This window comes from Scyliorhinus canicula, chromosome 3 (genome assembly GCF_902713615.1).
Source record: "Scyliorhinus canicula chromosome 3, sScyCan1.1, whole genome shotgun sequence".
Lineage (NCBI taxonomy): Eukaryota > Metazoa > Chordata > Chondrichthyes > Carcharhiniformes > Scyliorhinidae > Scyliorhinus > Scyliorhinus canicula.
The window spans coordinates 146,544,576-146,551,987 of NC_052148.1; the positions used below are offsets into that span (position 1 = coordinate 146,544,576).

The following is a 7,412-nucleotide window of genomic DNA, read 5'->3' on the forward strand; positions in this document are numbered from 1 at the left end:
CTGGACTGAGTCTGCAGCCAACACACCAAGTTCCTGACGGGTGAGACCACACGCGACCGCGCCTTCGGGAACGCGGTCGGTCGGGTGCAGAGAATGAGGGGGCGGGCCTCAGGCAATGTCCTGAGGCCTTCGATACGTGGCATGGCATACTCTCTGAGTACGCTGCTTTGGAGGGGTCGGAGCATCGCAAAAATGGCGCTTCTCCCGATTTGGTCAGGAAAGGTGATTCTCTGGGCGATCGCCAAATGCAATTTCGGCATCGCCGAACGGAGAATCCCGTTATCTACACTCCTTAACTGTACCACCAATTTTTGTATCATTTGCAAACTTGGATATATGGCTCTCAATTATGTTATCTAAATCATTAACAAATGTAGGGTGGAATGTTTACGGCTGTTCCCACCATGGATTCCCCAATGGCAGAGGGTGCAAACTACAGGACATCCATTGATAGCGACAGGACCGGAAGATCCCACCGCTGGCCAATGATAGACTGTGTCCACCGCCACAAAATACGCCACTGGTATGGGAAACCCCATCTGTAACGTATAACTGGTTGAGCCCCCGAACGAGGGTTCTTGTGGCACATTATTCATCACTTCCTTCCAATCTGAATGTGGAGATGCCGGCGTTGGACTGGGGTGAGCACAGTAAGAAGTCTTACAACACCAGGTTAAAGTCCAACAGGTTTGTTTCAAACACGAGCTTTCGGAGCACGGCTCCTTCACCTGAAGAAGGAGCCGTGCTCCGAAAGCTCGTGTTTGAAACAAACCTGTTGGACTTTAACCTGGTGTTGTAAGACTTCTTACTGTTCCAATCTGAAGACACCCCAATTATTATATCTCTGTGCTTTGTCTTCTACCACCTATAAACTCTCCTGCAGATTGTAATTTTTTTTACAAACTGGAATTTCCCAATTTGCCACTATTGTTATCGTAAAAGACAGTTGGATAATAATGTGAACTTAATCTATTTACTTGACAGTGCTTTCTTGTTTCATCTTCTGGTATTTTCTACTTCAAGTATCAAACTGCATATAGCTCTATGAAGATGCCTGTTCATTCAGTTGCTTATGTTTGCCCGGAAGTAGCAGAAAAACTGCTAGTGTAAATTTTACAATCTCAGGCCCTTATTTTATTGGATCTGGAATTAACAGCACAACTGGCTCCTGGTGCTTCCTGGTGATTCATTGTAAACTTGCAGTATAGCTGTTAATAGATACAATGATTAATATAGATGCATAGCAAGTAGATCTAATTTTGCATGAGACAGTATTTGGAACAGTCACATCACATCCAAAAATTTTAAATGAAAATGAGAGGAATTTTATGCCTGTGAATTGTGAGGAATTAAAATTACTTGAACACAGGCAAGAAACACTTTTACAAATCGTTCTATAAATAGGACCACAAAATGCACCTGACAAAACGAGCAAGTATTTCAGTTCAATATGTATGGATAAGAAAATTTAAAGCATGTAGAAAAATAGGATTAAGTGAATCATGTTCAGCCCAATTAGTTTACTGTGGCATATTAGTCCCAGAACAGGGATCATGGCGTATCGCTGTTTAAAGTATTCAACTAAAATGCCTTCTTCTGCTATTTTAGAACGGCCATTAACTTATTTATTTTAAACAGTTCCATTCCTCTCTGCTCCTTAGTACATCTGCCCTCTTTTATGTGGGGCAAAGATATAGAAATAGTGGAGTCCGAATTGCTGTACTTCTATTATCTGTATCCGCTTCTGTACAAGAACTAGAATCATAGAATTTACAGTGCAGAAGGAGGCCATTCGGCCCATCGAGTCTGCACCGGCCCTTGGAAAGGGTGCCCCACTTAAGCCCACACTTCGAATCTATCCCCAGTTTAGCATGGCCAATCCACCTAACCTGCACATCTTTCGACTGTGGGAGGAAACCGGAACACCCGGAGGAAACCCATGCAGACACGTGGAGAACTTGCAGATTGGTCACAGACAGTGACCCAAGCCGGGAATTGAACCTGGGACCCTAGAGCTCTGAAGCAATAGTGTCACCATGCCGCCCATAGAGTTGTCTTCCATTGGCTGGGAATTGAACCCAGGCCTCCCGCGTGGCAGGCGAGAATTCTACCGTTGAACCACCAATGCAATAAGTGATGGGAGTGCACTGACCAGTTGTTCATTGGGAACAAAGAACAGAGAAAAGTACAGCACAGGAACAGGCCCTTCGGCCCTCAAAGCCTGCGCCGACCATGCTGCCCATCGGAACTAAAATCTTCTACACTTCCTGGGTCAGTATCCCTCTATTCCCATCTTATTCATGTTTTTGTCGAGATGCCTCTAAAACGTCACTATCGTCGCTGCTTTCACCACCTCCTCCGGCAGAAAGTTCCAGGCACCCACTACCCTCTGTGTAAAAAACTTGCCTCGTACATCTCCTCTAAACCTTGCCCCTCGCACCTTAAACCGATGCCCCGTAGTAATTGACCCCTCCACCCTGAGAAAAGGCCTCTGACTATCCACTCTGTCTATGCCCCTCATAATTTTGTCGACCACTATCAGGTCGCCCCTCAACCTCCGTCTTTCCAGTGAGAACAAACCGAGTTTATTCAACCTCTCACCATAGCTAATGCCCTCCATACCAGGCAACATCCTGGTAAATCTCTTCTGCATCCTCTCTAAAGCATCCACATCCTTCTGGTAGTGTGGCGACCAGAATTGAACACAATACTCCAAGTGTGGCCCAACTAATGTTCTATACAACTGCAACATGAATTACCAGTTTTTATCCACAATGCCCCGGCCAATGAAGGCAAGCACACAGTATGCCTTCTTGACTACCTTCTCCACCTGTGTTGCCCCTTTCAGTGACCAGTGGACCTGTACACATAGATCTCTCTGACTGTCAATACTCTTGAGAGTTCTACCATTCACTGTATATTCCCTACCTGTATCAGATCTTCCAAAATGCAATACCTCACATTTTTCTGGATTAAACTCCATCTGCCATCTCTCCGCCCAAGTGTTCAAACAATCTAAATCCTGCTGTATCCTCTGACAATCCTCATCGCTATCCAAAATTCCACCAACCTTTGTGTCGTTCGCAAACATACTAATCATACCAGTTACATTTTCCTCCAAATCATTTATATATACTACGAAGAGTAAAGGTCCCAGCACTGATCCCTGCGGAACACCACTAGTCACAGCCCTCCAATCAGAAAAGCACCCTTCCATTGCTACTCTCTGCCTTCTATGACCTAGCCAGTTCTGTATCCATCTTGTCAGCTCACCTTTGATCCCGTGTGACTTCACCTTTTGTACCAGTCTGCCATGTGGGACTTTGTCAAAGGCCTTACTGAAGTCCATATAGACAACATCCACTGCCCTACCTGCATCAATCATCTTTGTGACCTCCTCGAAAAACTCTGTCAAGTTAGTGAGACACAACCTCCACTTCACAAAACCGTGCTGCCTCTCGCTAATACGTCCACTTGCTTCCAAATGGGAGTAGATCCTGGCTCGAAGAATTCTCTCCAGTAATTTCCCTACCACTGACTTAAGGCTCACTGGCCTGTAGTTCCCTGGATTATCCTTGCTACCCTTCTTTAACAAAGGAACAACATTGTCCTTGCTCCAATCCTCCGGGACATCACCTGAAGTCAGTGAGAATCCAAAGATTTCTGTCAAGGCCTCAGCAATTTCCTCTCTTGCCTCCTTCAGTATTCTGGGGTAGATCCCATTAGGCCCTGAGGACTTATCCACCTTAAAACTTTTCAAGACACCCAACACCTCTTCTTCTTGGATCTCAATGTGACCCGGGCTATCTACACACCCTTCTCGAGACACAACATCCACCAATTCCTTCTCTTTGGTGAATACTGATGCAAAGTATTCATTTAGTACCTCGCCCATTTCATCTGGCTCCACACATAGATTCCCTTGCCTATCCTTCAGTGGGCCAACCCTTTTCCTGGCTACCCTCTTGCTTTTTATGTACATGTAAAAAGCCTTGGGATTTTCCTTAACACTATTTGCCAATGACTTTTCGTGATCCTTTTAGCCCTCCTAACTCCTTGCTTAAATTCCTTCCTACTTTCCTTATATTCCACACAGGCTTCGTCTGTTCCAAGCCTTCTAGCCCTGAAAAATGCCTCTTTTTTCTTTTTGACGAGGCCAACAATATCTCTTGTTATCCAAGGTTCCTGAAATTTGCCATATTTATCCTTCTTCCTCACAGGAACATGCCGGTCCTGAATTCCTTTCAACTGACATTTGAAAGCCTCCCACATGTCAGATGTTGATTTACCCTCAAACATCCACCCCCAATCTAGGTTCTTCAGTTCCCGCCTAATATTGTTATAATTAGCCTCCCCCAATTTAGCATATTCACCCTCGGACCACACTTATCCTTGCCCACCAGCACTTTAAAACTTAATGAATTGTGGTCACTGTTTCCAAAATGCTCCCCTACTGAAACGTCTGCCACCTGGCCGGGCTCATTCCCCAATACCAGGTCCAGTACAGCCCCTTCCCTCGTTGGACTGTCTACATTTGTTTTTAGAAGCCCTCCTGGATGCTCCTTACAAACTCTGCCCTGTCCAAGCCCCTAGCACTAAGTGAGTCCCAGTCAATATTGGGGAAGTTGAAGTATCCCATCACAACAATCCTGTTGCTTTCCTTTCCAAAATCTGTCTACCTGTCTGCTCCTCTATCTCCAGCTGGCTGTTGGGAGGCCTGTCGTAAACCCCCAACATTGTGGCTGCACCCTTCTTATTCCTGATCTCTACCCATATTATAGCCTCGCTGCCCTCTGAGGTGTCCTCCCGCAATACAGCTGTGATATTCTCCCTAACCAGTAATGCAACTCTTCCATCCCCTTTTACATCCCCTTCTATGCCGCCTGAAACATCTAAATCCTGGAACGTTCAGCTGCCAATCCTGTCCTCCCCTCAACCAGGTCTCTGTAATGGCAACAACATCATAGTTCCAAGTACTAATCCAAGCTCTAAGTTTATCTGCCTTACCCGTAATACCTCTTGCATTAAAACATATGCACTTCAGGCCACCAGTCCCACTGTTTTCAGCAACATCTCCCTGTCTGCTCTTCCTAAAACCAACACTGGCCCTATTCCCTAGTTCTCCCTCAATGTTTTCACATTCTGACTTATTGCTCCTGTACCCACCCCATTGCCGTACTAGTTTAAACCCTCCTGTGTGATGTGGCCAGGATATTTATGCCTCTCCAGTTTGGATGCAACCCATCCTTCTTATATAGGTCACACCTGCCCCGGAAGAGCTCCCAGTGGTCCAGATAACGGAAAGCCTCCCTCCTACACCAGCTGTTTAGCCACATGTTTAGCTGCTCTATCTTCCTATTTCTCGCCTCACTGGCACGAGGCACAGGGAGTAATCCCGAGATTACATTCCTACAGGTCCTATCTTTTAACTTTCTGCCTAGCTCCCTGAACTCCTGCTGCAGGACCTCATCTCCCTTCTTGCCTATGTTGTTCGTACCAATATGTACCACGACCTCTGACTGTTTGGCCTCCCCCTTCAATGCCCACTACCCGTTCTGAGACATCCTGGACCCTGGCACCAGGGAGGTAACATACCATCCTGAAGTCTCTTTCACGTTCACAGAAGCGCCGATTTGTTCTCCTGACTATAGAGTCCCCGATGACTATTGCTCTTCTGCGCTTTGACCCTCCCTGCTGAACATCAGAGCCAGCCGTGGTGCCTTTCTGCCACCTGCAATCTCCTAAGCGCATCCAACTGCTGCTCCAACCGAACCACGCGGTCTGTGAGGAGCCACAGTTGGGTGCATTTTCTGCAGATGTAGCCATCCGGGATGCTGGAAGCCTCCCGGACCTGCCACATCTCACAGTCAGAGCACTGCACCCCTCTGACTGACATTGCTTTAACTAATTAATAAATTAAAATTTTAAAAACCCTAAAAGTTACAGTTAACTATATGTTTCCTAGCACTAAATTTCTACTATAAATATGTATGCTAAATGCAGTACTCTCTGGTCTCTGGCTTAGATACCCCTCTAAATTATGATTAAGTAATTAATTAATTATGTTTAATCAGTTTAATAATGTTTCATTTTTAAATTTAGTGCAGATTCCCTATAGAAGTTGCTTAAAAATGGGATTCATTTCATTCTATTTCTTCGGGAAGAGTTTGCAATATTTTGACCTGACAGAGGAATTGAAAAGGGATACAATATAAGAAGTGCTGGTAAAGGGAATTAAAAGGCAGTGTCAGTATTTGGAGACACATCACTGGAGCAAAATTATGCAGGAAGAAAAGATAAGAAAGAGAAGCTTACAGAACAATTGTTCAAGAGATTGGTGCAGCCTGAATCTGATTCACCTCTCGCTATCCGTCCTTGACAGCTCGAGAATTACTCAATAAAAAAAGAAAGTTATGCAAAAACCTGAGAAAAGTTGTAGAAGCAAAGATGATCTAAACTAGCTTCACTTGTGAAAATACAATCAGCTGTTACTATCTCCTGACTTCAGAAATCATCGTTTTGAATATGTTTTTTTTTTAATTTTTCCGTCCTTGTTCCAAGACTGCTCTTCAATTCGGCCAACAGGCGAGGAAGCTCCAAACGCTTCTGCTGGACGAATGTCTTGCAGTGTGGTCCTGTCAGTTTCTTCCCCATGAGATAGAGTGCTTTATTGCCATCCATTGCTCCAACTGGCAAACTGGTTGTCACTTACTGAAACTAATCCAATGAGAACGAATGATGACAAAGTTGCAGTTCAAACTTCTGGGGTAAGATTCTTCTTTGGCTAACATCGGAATCGGGAAACGTGAATGGGCGGAGAATGGCATCCGATGGGCTGAGATTCCGACGGCCCAGTTTACTTGTGCTTTTAAAAATCGTGAAACTGGCGTCATGGCTGGTGAGGGAGAGAGAGAGGAGGTAGGACACAGAGAGGCATGACTTTTGGCTTCCGGGCAGGATACTGGCAGGCTGAGTAAAGTTGGGGAGGGTCCTGCCAGGGCCAGAGAGATGGGGGGGATATGGGTGTGGGGCCGGGTTGACTACATATGTGACTGGGGCAGTCCCCAGGCATGGATCAACATTGTCATGGCCAGCAAAGCAGCCATCTTGCTGCCCACCCCACTGACCACCCACCTTGGCCCCTGGATCTGCAGAGTGACACTGGCCGTATGGGTGCTCCCATCCACGTACCCCATCCTCTGCCATACACCCCACCCATGCGGCCGCCACCCACCAGCGGGCAATAGGAGGCCCACTCAAAGGCAATGCGCACTGTAGCACAAGGGGGGGTGCCAGGCAGGGGCCATGGAGCATACCACTGGCAAGGTCAGCGCCAGCCAATGTCACACCTGGCAGCATGGACAGACGCCAGGGCCAGAGACCCCCATGGTGCTGGGCAACAACAAAGGGCC

At 46.2% G+C, this 7,412-nt stretch overlaps 1 non-coding gene across 1 annotated transcript; it reads right to left on the bottom strand.

Moving 5' to 3' along the window:
* Positions 1-2,057: 2,057 nt before the first annotated feature.
* trnag-gcc lies at positions 2,058-2,128 on the bottom strand. Its single transcript has one exon. It is a non-coding gene; the product is annotated as a tRNA-Gly (tRNA).
* Between the last annotated feature and the right edge of the window lie 5,284 nt (positions 2,129-7,412).